This window comes from Vespa velutina, chromosome 12 (genome assembly GCF_912470025.1).
Source record: "Vespa velutina chromosome 12, iVesVel2.1, whole genome shotgun sequence".
In the NCBI taxonomy this organism is placed as follows: Eukaryota; Metazoa; Arthropoda; class Insecta; order Hymenoptera; family Vespidae; genus Vespa; species Vespa velutina.
In genome coordinates, this window is record NC_062199.1 from 5241124 (window position 1) to 5257410 (window position 16287).

At 29.8% G+C, this 16287-nt stretch overlaps 1 long non-coding RNA gene across 1 annotated transcript; it reads left to right on the forward strand.

Moving 5' to 3' along the window:
• Positions 1-3843: 3843 nt before the first annotated feature.
• On the forward strand, positions 3844-10519 carry LOC124953569. Its single transcript, XR_007102260.1, has 3 exons — positions 3844-8027; positions 8594-8876; positions 8962-10519. It is a non-coding gene; the product is annotated as an uncharacterized LOC124953569 (long non-coding RNA).
• The last annotated feature ends 5768 nt before the right edge of the window (positions 10520-16287 follow it).

Sequence of the window (16287 nt, forward strand, 5' to 3'; positions counted from 1 at the left end):
TTGAATATGATCATATTGTTGTCTAATATGTTGTATATTAGTTGCCACTCTTGTGGTATCTCACATGATGTCATAGTGGAATTTGATGCAATTCGAACATCACGATTCGAACACCACGATTATTCACACCACGAAGACGACTTTTGCCCTTTTTTCTCCATAATTTTGAGGAATCTTCTTCAGTAGTTTCTAATTACTTTTCTCTTTACCACTTTTGAAATTTCAGTAAGGTTGGCTCCTCTTTTTTCAGCCTCGAAATTATTTTCTGTTTAATTTTGTTCGATTCAGTATTACGATCCATTTCGGAAGATATAAACTGATATTTTATTATAACGTATTTCAGAAGTATAATCACACTTCTTTTACTATTAAAGGATACTTATTGTAAAGGATACCCGAAGAGTGTCGGCTTCTATGCTACCTTGCCAAATATTGGCATACTCAACTAATCCATCTGCTCCTTGCATAAGTCGGATCATTTTGTTGCAGCATATGTAATTGTCTATGTGAACACTCAATGATAAATTAGAGAGCACCGTATCGAATTCCTCATTTCCTAGCCACTAATCTACCTAGCCTCGCGAAAAGCAACCATACCTTGTCGCTTAGATAATGGTAGCGCGTTTTGACTCCCATACCTTTATCAAAGTGCACCCCGAGATATCGGTGCACAATCGAGTTGTTAAATCTTATGCTATTGTTCCATATACTAATGGTATAGCCCTACTGACGAGATCGGTTTTTTCGCCGTCTTCCATTTCTTAACAGGGCGTGATCCTTCCCCCTTCTACTGATAGGTTTCCTTTTGATCCAGTCACTTTTTAGGATGATAGCTTTTATTTTACGCTCGAATATAATCAGTTTAGCTGATGAGCACCAGCTGGTGATGCTATCTACCACGTTTCCTGTATTCTCGAGCTCCTTTTACGAATCTTTGTCTATTACATCTGCGTACGCGACTTCTAAGTCATCGATTGTCCTCAAGAGCTGGTTGAACATCAGGTTCCGACAGGAAGTACTGAGGACTGATCCATGGAGCATCCCCTCGAAGGTTGCTTTAATATCTTCTACTCACCCAGAGAGATCTTAACCCTCTTACCTTCGAAATAACTCCTCATTACTTCGAACAAGTTCTTCGGACAGTCTCTTTCCCTAAGTGCCTTAGGAACTAAAAATCACCATACGTTGTCGAAGGCATCTAAGATATCAAATAATAATGCGATGGTGCATTTCTTCAGAGAAAGGGAAACGATTTGTCACATATTTACTATAGCGCCTTCCGTTGAGCGTTCCGGAACGAAACCAAACTGTCCATCCAAAATTTTTTTCGAGCAAAGAATCGGCGAGACGTAGCTTCGACAACCTCTCGAATACTTTTCCTATAACCGCTTCACATCTATGGACGAGAAATCTCGCGACTCAATGTCGTTCATGTTATGCTCTGAATGAGATACCTTGCGACGCGATATTGTTTATCAGACGCTTTAAACGAGATACCTCACGGATTGTTTTCAATACAATCTCGTCAATAGTATTGGATAAAATTTACTTTGTAAATTATTGCATTCGTATATACGATGGAAATTAGCAATGTTAAAAGAAGAATATGTTGTTTTTTAAACAAATAATTTTATTTTTCAAGTGAATAATACAATTCGAAACATGGTGTAATACACCATAATATGATACATTATAATTTTTACAAAAATAACTACTTTCCTTACGAACATTTGACTTCTTACACAGTGCACATCGTTTTGTTGGGTGGCATTTTTTTTGTTGGAGGTATTTTTAAAGGGAAACATGTAGATTTCATTCGAAGCAGCAACTTTTTTTTTAACTTGCTTCTTCCATAGCGAGATTTTTCTATTGATGTATAATACTTTTCTAATAATCCTGATATAATGTCTTCTTTTATTTCACGAAAAGTTTTTCTTTTTTTTGTGAAAACAAATGTTTGTATACCAAATTTTTCTCGTTTGAAAGGAATGTACTGTTTGAATGACAGTTTATCTTTCTATAATATCAAGCTTTCATCTATAACGATGTATCGGCCTTGTCATTATGCATTTTGGAAACATACCAATAAAATATCAATAATGGATTATATTTTATAAGTTTTGTCAATAACTTCTGGGTTTCTTCTACTATTATCTGCATCGTTGAAATGAAGGAATCGTAGAATTTATAAAAACTTTGCTCTTGGCATATTTTTCCTTAGAAATGGTAAGTTTTACATTGGATCTGTACTCTAGTACATACACAGTGAGTGTAAAAAGCAGTCGTACAGCAGTCAATTTAAATAAAAACTTAGTAGAACTTTGTTTGTTACAAAAAAATGTTAACAAAAAAATATATACATATATTCTTAAAAATCTCTAAAACGAATGTTATTAAAAAATAATTATTTACTCATATTTGTTATGAAAATATTAAAAAATTTTCAAGAATTATCAGAAAATATACGTGTAATAAGTATTCATATAGTTCTTTATTGGTGATATTATACAAGATAAGATAATACATCTTTTATCAATATATTTAGGATCAGTATATTTAGATATATTGTCAATACAGGTAGTGTTCTAAATTCATATATAGTCAACAGTGACAACTATAAAATGGGACGAAAAGGCAAGGAAATCACTGAAGAAAAAAGAAAAATTATTATAAGTTTACATAATAAATCCAAAACATTGAATGAAATTTCTAAAATTGTAAATAAACCATGATCCACGATTCAAGGAATCATTGACAGATATGGGGACCGAAAAACTTTAAAAAATAATCCATGAAACAAATGTAAACGTAAAATAAATGAGAACACTAGTCAATGGATAATTCGAAAAATAGAACAAAATCCGAAGATAAGTACATGAAACATCATTGCTAAACTTAAAAATAATCTTAATATAATGTGTGCAGTAGTACAGTGTATAATTTTTTACGAGCTGCAGTATACCATAGAAAATATATAGAGTAGCCCGTGAAAAAAGTTTTGTAAATGAAGTTAATAGAAAAAAACAATTAGAATTTGCGAAAGAATATGTCAATGTTCCTATGGAGTACTGGAATTGTGTTATATTTACTAATGAAAGTAAATTTAACTTATTCAGTTCGGATGGACGATGTACTGTATAGAGAAAAAAATAGCGAATACGAAAAAAACAATTTGCAGGCGTCTGTAAAGCATGGAGGAGGCTCGGTCACAGTTTGGTGCTGCATAAATGCAAATGCGGTTGGATCTTTCCATTTTATGAATATGATGGTATCATGAATCATAAATTGTATATTGATATTTTAAAACATCCAAGTCAGTACGAATAAGATTGAATTACAGGACAATTATGAGTTTTTACAAAATAATGATCGACGATAATGGATCCTGTATAATGTACCAAATTAATTAAAAATCCCTCTATAGCCTTCAGATTTGAACGTTATAAAACACTTATTAGATTATTTCGAAGAAAAAATTCGTGATCATTTCTTTAAAAAAAGATTTTTAAAAATGCACTCTTAGAAGAGTGGAATAAAATTTCTAATACTAAAACCAGAAATATAGTAAATTCGATGCCATAAAGACTTATACAATCTAAAGGGAATCCTACTAGATACTAAAATTGCAAATAAATTGCTTTTTTATTACATTTATGTATTATGTATTATGTATGTTGTAAACGTAGAAATGTACGAATACTTATTACGCATACATTTTCTGCTAATTTTAAAAAAATTTGTTTATATTTTCATAACACATATAAATAAATAATTATTTTTTAATAACATTCGTTTTAGAGATTTTTGAAAATATATATATATATAACATTTTTTGTAATAAACAAAGTTTTACAAAGTTTTTGTTAAAATTCATTATTGTACGAATACTTTTTACATTTACTATAGATAATGTAAAATGGATGAAGAAGACATATCGGATGGTACGATTTTGGATCTTTCGCGTCTTTATCCTCTCCCTTCAAGAGTACTCTTAAGAAATTCTTTGCCTAGACAGAGGGAAACATAGATACTCCATCGAAGGTATTCGTTAAACAATTCTACGAAGTGACTCGGGATAGCAGTGAAGTCTCTTTCGCATACATATTTCTATATTAAGTCCGGGATCGGACTTAATTAAAAATCGTTCTTGAGCGATTTAATTAATTGTACTACCTCATCCTTCATAAAAGGGGGGCATTCACCGTTTCAGGCGTGATACGCGAACTATATCTTATTTATCGTTGCTCTGGGGTATCCCAAGAAGCTTCATTAGGATTGCCCCATACCTTAACTTAATTATTTTTCGAACTTAAATGAAAACAAGATCATAAAATTCACTGCAACATGTTGTTCGGTGCAATAAAGTTACAACATCAACAACATGCACATCTAATCACATTCAACAACAAAAAACCCATTTATGCTGAAAGTATTTTATCAAACAGTAATTATCAAGGCAGATCTACTACTCCAATGCATAACGCATTGTTATGTACTGTAACAAGGTTTCTATAAGTTGCTGTTTGTTGAAAATGTTGTAAGAAATACAGCAACAGAAGGTGATAATAACTTCTTCGTTATTACTTCAGTGAGAATAACATTTTAGAGCTAAAACGTGGTCGTTATTTAATGTTATTGTGTTAAAAAATGGCCTCTCCGTTCTTTCTTCTCTTGTCAATCCATACGTGAGCGCGTGTTTCAATATATTCCTATTATAAATACACAACGGTTATCTTAGCAAGGCTAATATTATCGTGCCGTTCAAAAATAAATTATCGCCTTATTGAGAGAAAGAAAATTTTACAGAACTAATTGAATCTAATTAAATGCACCCTTACAGAACTAATTGAATCTAATTAAATGCACCCTTACAGAAAGAAAGAGAGAGAGAGAGAGAGACAGACGGACAGATAGAAACAAAGACAGAGACGACTTTCATCTTTACACTTTGCTGTTAAAGGCGAACGAATTATCCCCTTGTCTCCTCACTCAAACTCATCGTCGATGTATTTTTATCATTAATTAACAAGGAAGAAAAAATTACGTATAACAAAATGACATTCTTCACATGATTTTATGTATAAAACATATATTAACCATCTAACTTCGTCGCCTTTTAATGATTAACTTTCATTTCCATATAACAGCCTTTTTTCTGCTTCCAATATTTTCCAACAAGTTATTTTTTCTCTCAAACTATGTTTTTACGATTGTTTAAAATTTACTTAAGAACTGCTAGGATGCAACATTGCACGACTTACTACTTAATACTTACTGCCCTTCTGTTCCTAAAATCACGCTATTCATCCTAATTAACCATTTAAGAAGAATTTCAACTACCTATCAAATTAATTCTTCATGAATCATTTACCACTAAACACATCTCTGTCCTTGCTAAAGTTCTCTCTTATCAACTAAATATAATCCTCATTTTTTATTATCAACCAAATAAAATCTTCATCCTCACTCACTTCTCTTCGAACTTTCGAAGTTTGCAATATATGCGGATCGTTCTCGCCTTTTTTTGTGGATAAAGAAGCCATATCCACCCAGAAATTTTTTTTTTCATTTTTTTTATATTTTGTAAGAGTTACAAGTTTTAATAATATACTTTGAAAATTGCTCATCAATATTTGTAAAATTGACGAAATTGTAGAATTCTAAGTAAATGCATTTGAACATCCAAATGTTCGATCTCTACTACCTAAACTGTTTGACCTCTACTCACCTGAAATATTGAGTACAGAAAACCCACTCTAGTTAAGAATTTAAAATTTCAGTAATGTTTTATAAAAAAATCCGAGGAAAGCTTTTTAAAATTCTTATTAATGTTCATAAAAATATGAAGAAAACGAAGAAATCAAAATTTACTTGTTTACGATAACTGTATGTTTTAAAAAAAAGATATAAACATAAAGGATCCAACTCCTTATTATCACTCAGTTAATAATGTATGAACTAATTGATCGTCCAGAAAATTCAGTAAGAAAGCTGTTGATCTAGTAAATGGTTATACTAACAGACTTTACGCATTTAATCTTCGTTTGTATATTTGAATTTCAAAACATATATAAAAAAAGTAATAATGGCATCGAAAAAAAATTTCTTGAGAAACGAGAGTTCTTTTTACACATATGAAGCAGACCAAATCTTTGCTTATATGTACGATAACAATCTGTCATATACATTCACAGTTTTGATCCAGTCTTACAATAGGATTCAGTTGTACACACAATTTTGACATATATTCAAAACAACATTCAGCTAGTGACAACCTCCTTTGTCACACTTTTGCTAAGTATCGCAACTTCAACATTTCGAGTAATCACCTAACAATAAGAATTTATTTAATAGTTCTGAAATACAGCTCAGAACGTCTAAGATAGGGTCTATTCGTCAATTCTACTGATGAGTATTGTAACAAATGTAGAATAAAACGTTATTGTAATATCCTAGATCTTTAAGATGTAACATTACAAGTTGTATAAATACTCCGCCTCGATACAAATAAAATCGTATTCAAATTAAATTGTTTGCCTTCAGCATTTTAAAACTGTGCCACTAGTAATTGAACTTATTTTTTACACATAATCTCTCTACGAACGTTATTTATTCTTTCAAGAAATCTCCATTTAACAATACACGAACTAAACGCAAGCATAATAGATTTACATCAACCACTTTTTCAGATCATCTATGATCTAATCATAAATAACTTAGTAAGTGCTTAGTTACTGATTGCAAACTATTATTTCATAGATTGAAGAAAAAAATAGCCGATGAAAACGAATAATCGAGAAGTAGAGGGATCAACGATAGAAGTTTCTCGTTGATCCCTCCGTGATCCGTGCCTCGAAACACGGATCACGGAGAAAATTAGGATTCAATTCCTTGCACGACATCTCAACTATGATTGAAAATTATCGATATTTTATTATAGTTATTGTAGAATATCTTCAGTAATTTCACTCTCATCATAACAATTGTTCTTATAATTATAAAAGATCAACGGAAAAAATGGAAATCGACGCTGTTCGTGAAATGTTCCAATGATCTGAACTCATTTATAAAGTAAAGTATATCAATTATATAGATGACTGGAAAATCTATTATATAGATGACTCGAGAATAGTAAATGCTTCTCTGTACACTTTTTTATTATTCCTGTTACGTCTTACAGACATTTATTTCTTCTTTACTCACACTTAACCCTTAGCGCTCCGTTGGCTCCGCTACGGAGACATCTGCCATTTGTTTCGTAACTGCGAAGGCTCCGCTGCGAAGCCAAATGTTTTTACCATGTGATTATGTTTAAGATGCTACGTTAATTAAGAAAAATGAAGTGCCACTTGACCGGTACCATAAAAACAAACAGAAAAGGTGTTCCAACAACTCTGAAGAAACCAAAATTATATGAAAAAAGGACTGTCGCATACAAACAAGGAAATACAATGCTCATAGTTTGAAGGGATAAGAGGATAGTATCGTTATTGAGCAACTGACATAATGCTGAAATGATAACTACTAGAAGATTTATACGAGGTGGTACAAAAAAAGCCAAGTAGCTGTTGGGTACACAAAGTCGATGGGTGGAGTTGATCAAGCTGATCAATATGCCTCTAGTTATTTTTGAAGAAATCTCTTAAGTGGTGGCAGAAATTGTTTTTCTAGGGAATGGAGATATTAATAATTAATTCAAATACATTCTCTATAAAACTGTACAGTACAATAAAAATGAGAAAGCATTTACAGTATAGAAATGCATTGACGCAGTTACAGTATAAAAAAATTGTAGTCGATCAACTTGTAGGAGATTTTCGATAGAACAAGAGTTTCTACATCAATTTCTGAAATCAGACTAAACGGAAAACTTCACATAATGAGAAAAGATGCAAAGAGGAACTGCGTTGTGTGTTCTAAAAGGAAACAAATGGATGGCAGACGTCAAACAAATGATTACTATGATTATTTGCCCAAGTAAACCCAGAATGCACATGGGAGATTGTTTCCAAGGATATCACACCATGGTAAATTACAAAATTTTTAATTTATCTTTTATTTACAATAGGAAAATGCATATTTATAAAATAAATAAAATCAAATGCATTAAAGAAAAAAAAAATTGAAAGAAAAATACGATTTTTTTTATCGCGGAACGGCAAATCGACGATTTTCTTTTCCAAAAAGAAATTGCCGATTCTTAATTCACCATCTTCTACAACTATTATAGCGATTATCTTCTACAACTATAACAGCGATTTTTTTATATAAAAAGTTTCCATTGAAAAACAGATAAGATGGATAAAACCAATCCATGTTTATGATACGGATTATTTAAAAAAATGAGGGAAGAAGTTATATAGAAATCGTTTTCCTCAGAAAGGAAAACAAGAAATTAAACTTATATTCTAAACCTATATATATACCAAAATCATGTATTACACACTCCCATTTATATAGTACCGTTTAATATATCAAACTTACTTAATACAGTCTGCTCGCTAACTTGATACGGGATAGATGTATTTCCTATCACTCGCGAATTGTTTACAGTTCTTATAATGAACATTAACGACCTCTTGTATTATTTCAGCACGGTGAGACAGTAAGCATACATCGTATGGCTGCTGGCTCAAATATGCCACCAATAAAATTAAAAATCTCAAAATTAAGAGACACCTGCTTCATACGGAACACATCAAATAACAAAGTAGAGGATATCGACATGTTCACTAACGCTTCAATCTATCGAGGTGAATCTCTATCTACTAGCAAAAAGAGGAAATCTAATACGTTCATCAATCCAAAATGTGGCTACAAGATATACCTACATACAACTCATATAGTATCTTCTCCGAAACCGATGCTATACTAAGGTAATACTAAAACAAATGAAGACACCAAAACAAATGAAGACACCAAAACAAATGAAGAAAATATATGTCCTCCTATTACTTTCAGGCTTAAGTCATTGAACCGGTGATAGAATTATTTGTACAACAAGCAGATAACAACAATTTTACTTTAAAGCAACTCAAAGATAATTAGACAAAAATCCAATTATCATCCTCGGGTCACTATAGGAAAGTAATAAACGAGTTAAAAACACAAATTAATTAACCAAATAACAGCTGCTATAGAAAACAAGAAATACTGTACATGTCTATGTCTATTCTTAGACATAGAAAAAGCCTTTGATAAGGTATGGCATGAAGGCTTATTGAAAACTATAAAACAACACTTCCCAGTACCAATTTATCTATTACTTAAATCATACCTGATATACTTAATATACCTAAATATTGCAAAAGTTGAAGACTCGTACTCAGCTGTACATGCAATATTTACCGGTGTATCACAAGGAAGTGTACTAATTCCGGACCTTTATACGCTTACACTGCAGATATCCCGACAACGCAAAACACTATATTCGCCAACGACACTGCAATCTTAGCCACACACGAAGATCCATAAGAAGTAGCTAAAATCTTGCAAAATCACATAAAATTGCTTGAAAAATGGCTGATAGATCGAAAAATTAAAGTTAACTACAATAAATGTAATCACATTACATTCACTTTTCACAAAAGCAAAGTACCAGCAGTCATTATACACAATAATGAAATACCGCAAACAAAATCAATCAAATATTTGGGTTTGCACCTTAACTCCAAACTAACCAGGAAACAACACATTCATAAAAAAATACTACAAATTAAACTTAAAAGAAAAGACGTTTACTGGTTAACAGACCGAAAATCTAAACTAAGTATAGAAAATAAGTTACTAATATACAAAATAATAATAAAACCTATTTGGATGTACAGCATCTAGTTATGGGGCACGACAGCTAAAAGGCATATTTCCAAAATGGAAGCTATGTAATCAATAATAATCCGCACCATTGTGGATGCGCCATGGTATGTCAAAAACGAGGATTTACGTAAAGATTTATAAATTCCAGCAGTATCAAAGTCTGACAAATATAAATCAAGGATCTTAAACCATACAAAGCGGCTAGCCAACACTCTCTACAATAACAATACAGTAAGAAGATTTAAAAAGAAAGGCCTCAAGATCTAGTTACGCAAGTCTGAAACAACAGGATATTGTAATAGTGCTATACCAATTCAGTAAAACAACTCGCTGAATGTCTCACGTTACAAATTGCGGGAAAATTCCTGGGAGTTATAAAAAAAAAAAAAAAAAATTTACGTAAAAGTATCACCGTTGACATAATAAAAAGATACATCAAAGAAGATAAGATTGAATTTATTTCGCAAAAAGGATGACCAAAACTGCTTAACTCACGCGAGGAGAGTAGAATTCTATGAAAAGTAAAAAATAATCTTGAATTAAGTGCTCCAAGATTAACTTCAGAATTATTTAAAGAAAGTGGAGAGTGAAAAGAATTTAAGTACAACTCGTCCGTCAAGTGTTGTATAAAGGTGGTTATCATGGAAAGATAGCTCGAAAGAAGCCATTCATAAATGACATGAATCGAAAGAAACGAATAACATTTGCAAAAAAATTTTTTTCACAAAAAAAATCTGATGAAACAATGTAATTTTTACCGATGAAAGTAATTTTGAGATATCAGTAAGTTTGAAATAAGTTAACACAATTCGAAAGAAAGAATCTTCAAGCGATTCTAAAACATGGTATTGAGGGGTTAATGGTACAGAGCTGCATCTCAACTGCTGAAGCAAGAAAATATTTTTATCGACAGTATTTAGGATAAAAATAAATATTGAGATATCTTAAAAGAAAATTTAAAACAAAGTGCAGTGAAAATGGACATAAGTGATAGTTTTAAGTTTTATCAGGACAATAATAGCACAAAAAGGTTTTATCAGCAAAAAACTCAGATCGTTCAAGAATATTTTATAATTACTTCAAAGTGTTATATCCTTCTCCAATCACCGGACTTAAATCCCATAGAAAATCTATAGGATTTATTGGATCGCAACATTAGAATAACGCAAATCAAAACGAAAGAACACTTGAAAACTTATTTAATAGAAAAGTGGGAATCCATATTGCAAAATTATTTAGAAAAAATAATTTCTAATATGCCCACACGTTTAAGAGAAATATATATCAAAACGGACAACCAACAAAATATTTAAAAATTGTTATAATTTAATTTATGTATTATTAAATAATTATGGACTATTAAATGTCCGAATATTTTTGAGACCTCAAAACTGTGTTTAATTTTGATTAAAATTTAATGTAATATTAATATACAAAACAATAAAAAATAAAGTATATATTTTTATACGTATATGTACTAGAATAAGTATTTTAATCTATTGCGACAAAATAAATTCGGTAAACATATGATAAATAAGTATATGAAGCAATAATTTTGCAATCACTACGGTGTCCGAATATTTATGAGAATAACTATACGTCGATTGGAGTTAGATCGAAGATGATCGAAAAATAATAATTTTGCTTCAATAAACTCTAATCCATAAAAATATTATTCATCTTAAAATTATCAAAACTGAGATAATTAGTCGCTAGAATAAGATTATTTAAATATATTTGGTTTCAATTATTTCCTTAGTTTGTTGAATATAATTATCCTTTAAGAGGTTATAGTCTCAGTGCAGGATAGAGAAATAGAAGAAACTAAGGAAATAGTGAAGTCTGAAACGTCTTAACACTATGACGTCCGGTGGGTCCACCTTGGTGCCATTCGGAAATTATTGCTCAAGCACCAATAGCTGCATTGTGGAGAATTCAATTCAAATTCAAAATTGAAAAACGAAAAAATATTACGTGTTTTGTAACTAACAGTAAATTACAGACGTAGCAACTTTGTGTTTTCATAAAAACCTGTGCCTTACGACAATGGCAAACAAAGAAAAAAGATACAATTATACGTGATGAGTGTGTGGACATCTTGTCTGATGTTCCATCCGAATTTCAAGATTGTGAGGAACTAGAAGAAGACATTACGTCTTCAGAAAAGGAAAATGAGGCAATATCTTCGGATGAATCTGAAATATGTAGACAGAGAATTCAGTGAACACTACCGTTACCAAGTGATACAGAAGAATCAGACGAAGATAACAGTACACAGTGGTCAGATTTTGATTTACCAAGAAACAATAATGCTTTCGAAGGATCTTCTGGTCCTAACATACTTCCCAGAGATACAAACAATATCGAGGATGTCGTGGAACTATTTATAGGGAACGACTTGTTTGAATTTATTAGTACCGAAACGAACAGGTACTATGATCAAAATTCCACCAGGAGGAAGCCCGATAAAAAAAGTGCAAAATTTTTCAATGTTACGGCAGTCGAACTAAAAAAATGATTGACTGATTATTCTTATGGGAATCGTTAAAAAACCAAGGACTGAAGATTATTGATCGACAAATCCACTTTTGGAAACACCAATATTTGATAAAACGATATCCCGCAATAGATTTCGGCAAATATTATCGTTTTTACATTTCTCGAATAATAGTAAATTTTTAAAAAACAATTCACTGATGTCGCTCTGTTTCAAGTCTGCCCGTACTGTTAATTTTGAGATGATTATTAATAAAACTATAAAGAATGGGAAGTACTAAAGAAATTTTGTAAACATAATGGTGTAGTTGCTATATTTAGGCTGTAATACTTAATATTTTTATCATCCTGTTTGTTAGAATAGATATAACTGCATTTCTGTTGTATTGACATAATAATAAAAACCCTACTTTGTGATTTCCAGGGCCATTCATGAGGACTATGCCGATTGCTATAGAAAGTTCTGTTTCTATTCTTCTTCGCCTTTTATTATACATATAATAATTTCTTTAGAATAATCTCTTTATCTTTTTTAGGACAAAAGCAGCCATATTCTGGTTACAATACAGTTATAAATTCCTTGAATCCATTAGTATTACAAAATTAATATTTATCAAAATCATACGAGCAAATACCTGTGATATTTCTTCTTGTCATCCTGATATATAAAATACAATATATATAAGATATAATAATTCATCACTACCAATATCAAATTCAATTGGTGTATCAAAAAATACTTCTCAATGTCTGCCTCAAAGTATGTAATGTAATTCAAAATAATTAATTTAAGTTTCATTGTTTTATTATTTGACATAAAAATATAAATTTGTACTGATATATTATAAACATAAGAATAACACAAAGAGAATTCAAATGAATAATATCAGATATTTTTCTGATGATGAATATCTAGATACCCGGATAGTCAACAACTTAGTAAAACTCAAGTAATTTTCTTTTTCTTGAAATAGTTCCATATCCTCAGATTCATATAATTGAAGTGAATCATAAATTGAGTAATCAGTAGTTGCTCTAATGCATATCAGAATTCATTAATAGTGAAAACAAAGTATTAAAAAAGGAAAATATTGCATAAGATTCATAGCTCATGTGGCAGACAAGTAGACATCAGTGTTGATAGATTAGAGTATCACTATCACCTCTTCATCATTAAAATATGGAATTTAGAACAGTAGAATAAGATCATAACAAAAAAATGTTGCTGAAAGGAAAAAAGGAAACTCGTACTATACAATCATTTATAACCACAGATATACAAATATAGAAAGTTAAAAATTCATTTTAAAAATATTTTTATTCTTGTTATTTACATTAAAATTTTAATTAATTAATTTTCAAGTCAGTGATGCATATGTATAATCGATTAAATTATAAATCAGAAAATTTTATTTGAACATTAGTAAAATCTAATGTCTTCTGAATGGAGTAAAAATTTTTTCGTTGATATAATGTTTCATAGATTAATTACCCATAAAATTTAAATTAATAATAAATTTAAAAATAATATATCTATGAGCTCGTGCGTCGATATTTTTCAAATATTCATAATTTAAATTTTCAAAAATTATTTATCTTAATAAGATAACAAAAAAGAAACAGATATAATCTCTTTTCGATACAATAATTTCTATTCATAAATTAATATGAAAAATTAATAATAAGCATAAATTAATATGTTTAAATTGTATGAACACACACTTTTTCATTACGGTAGTATTTATCTACGCATATTGAAATATCAAATGATAAAATGAAATTTATAAAGCAAACATGTAACAATTTTTTCTATAATTATTGATAAAATATCTTATATATCTAACAATCTATCCATTGTCTATGTTCTGAGTTATCTCTATTATTTCTACTGCAACATTAGAGCTATATTCGCATTCAAAATATAAGGACAATCTTCGTAACAATTAACCTTTATTATCGGCCATGTTAATTAAAACATAAAATTATATAAATATACATATATTTGGAAAGATCTATATTGCCTAAATTTTTATCCTATATAACTTTCTTTAAATATCATAACTGCTATATTAAAGTAAAGATTCTTCTAATTACCTGATATTTTCATCAAAACTGAAATATGAAATAAAAATAAATGAATTTTTGTCATTTTCAAAAATTAATTAGATATTGTATAATACTCGATTAAGATTATCGAACTTATTGAGATTCACAATTAACATTCTTTTGCTTCTGCTTCGATTGTGCTGTTCTATGTGACTTAAGCAATATATGTCATTCTAGCAGAAAAAGAAATTAAAATGAATAAATTTAATTGGAAAGGAGCTATTCGTAAATCGAATGCAATCGTTTATAATAATGGATTTATAAAAAAATATATAAAAAAATTTGAAATAAGATTCCTTTAATTAACTAGGTCTACGAACTATGAACAAAGGCTGCATCAAAGCTGAATCAATTGGAATCTATAATCAAGATCTACACGTTTCTATATAAACCTGGCATTTATATGTTTATTTTTTAGCTTTAACATTTAAAATTTTCCGTGCAAGTAGTTTTAAAACTTTCCAATGTCGCTATGGTCAGTCGCTATGGATTGTAAAGCGTCCCAAACGTATTGTTTTAACACGGTCATAAATTTTATTTTTTAGATTTTCTTATTTGCTTAAACAATTGCTATAAAATAAACAAGAAAGGTGAAAAAAAAAGAAATGAAATAATTTTGAAATTTTCTACGTTAGGAATATATTATGACCATATTAATCGGATGGGATTAAATTGATAAAAATGGAGAATATTATCGTAATATAAATAACTAATAACTTCAATTTCATAGAGCATCTTCAGACTTCATTATTTACAAATATCTATAACAATGAAAAAAATATCATCATTGATTTGTTGCTTGCTTCTCTTGTATGTTTTTATATACATGAAAATTGTACCTATAATAGTACATATATAAAAAAATATTTATACTCTTATAGGTACAATGTATTAAATTGATCTTTCATATTTTTACTACATACAAATATTGCCATAATATACCAATATTTTTTAGTATAGAATAGAATCGAAGAATTAACATTGAAAAGCATAGAAAAAGAATCTCTACCTCAGAAAAATAATTAATGATGATAGATGTCTGTGGAATATCAACTTAAATAACGTCGTAATTTTAAAGTACATAGTGTTATCGGGACGAACCCATTATTAGTACTATCATGTTTATCACAGCTGGGTTTTGTAAATTGGAATAAATAGTTCTTGTAAATAAATGAATTCATTATCGAAAAAACATCAAAATTCCTTCAAAAACTTCTGATTTTAATAATATACACAGAATATTTGTGAAATATTATGAGTAAAATTGTTAAGTAAAAATCTCGTTACATGGACCTGTTACATGGACTGTGAAGTTATAAGGAATATGTTAACAAGTAAATTACAATAAGAGCTGACTAGATCGCGTCCTAAATAGCTTGTTAATTAAGTATATTGATAAAAGAGCGTCGAGTATGTTTCCTTGCCTGCCGATTGATTGTTCTATAAAGACGTAGAAAAATGCCTTATCGTTGCAATAATTGAATTAGAATATATGTAGGTAAATTTCAAAAATATTTAAATTATCCTCAAGGAAAGGGCTTCAATGATATATTTAAAGTTTACAGACATCTTTATAAGATGACAATTTTAAAATTTGGGTATAAATTCAGGCAAAATAAAATCTAGAAAAGAACTTATAATACTTAAGAGTGATTTGATTACTGATACATTATTTCTTCTTTATATTATCCGACTACCTAACTAACTATCTAAGATCCTAAAAGCCTATAATAGATCTTTTGCACATCAACATCTACACATACACATACATACAACTTAATTATGCTTTGGTAGCCAATTTCAAGTTACTTTTATTTAATGTATTTACAGAAATGTATTCACAGAAAAAGTATCTTGAAAATTTAATAT